Raw genomic sequence first — 1,020 nt, 5'->3', positions numbered from 1 at the left:
GTCTTAACAATGAAACATAAGTTCATTACTTACTTAATACATGATTAGACAGTAAAATTGTTGATTTTTTCTATGTCTTAACAATGAAACATAAGTTCATTACTTACTTAATGCATGATTAGACTGTAAAATTGTTGATTTTTTTCATGTCTTAACAATGAAACATAAGTTCATTACTTACTTATGCATGATTAGACTGTAAAATTGTTGATTTTTTTCATGCCTTAACAATGAAACATAAGTTCATTACTTACTTAATGCATGATTAGACTGTAAAATTGTTGATTTTTTTCATGTCTTAACAATGAAACATAAGTTCATTACTTACTTAATGCATGATTAGACTGTAAAATTGTTGATTTTTTCATGCCTTAACAATGAAACATAAGTTCATTACTTACTTAATGCATGATTAGACTGTAAAATTGTTGATTTTTTTCATGTCTTAACAATGAAACATAAGTTCATATAATATGTTTAAACTGGAAAATCATATAAGAAAAAGAAAGGGCTACTTCAATCATCAAGTTTCTGCTATGTTGTACTAAGCAAAGATATTGTGGCTGAGGTCTAAAATACTGACTTGGTGCAACAGCAAAAAAAAGAAATACACAACAAATCAGTTTATCTAACACCACTAAAATAATGTAACTTACAATCTTTGTATTTTTAACTCAACGAACGCTTGTATTCTTCATCAGTCAGAAAACGCATGAATGGGTTTTTTGGACCTAGTAAAATACTAAAACTAAACTTGGTACGTGGAGCTGACAGCTTTCTGACGCTTCCCCCACAGATAATAAATATAGTTAAAAATAAAAAATATATATATGAAAAAACAAAATGTATAATAGTGTTGTGTCAGCGAGTCACATGACACTGTGACGCAACGTTTCTAGAACTATCATGTACCTTGTCGAATGTTCAAGTTCTTACTAGAAATAGGTTACGCTGGTATATATATATAAGATGATCACAACGTGACGCAATAATGTGTAGATAGTGAGTAATTGATCTGCG

Source organism: Limulus polyphemus, unplaced genomic scaffold, assembly GCF_000517525.1.
Source record: "Limulus polyphemus unplaced genomic scaffold, Limulus_polyphemus-2.1.2 Scaffold4264, whole genome shotgun sequence".
In the NCBI taxonomy this organism is placed as follows: domain Eukaryota; kingdom Metazoa; phylum Arthropoda; class Merostomata; order Xiphosura; family Limulidae; genus Limulus; species Limulus polyphemus.
Note: the sequence above shows the minus strand (reverse complement) of the source record.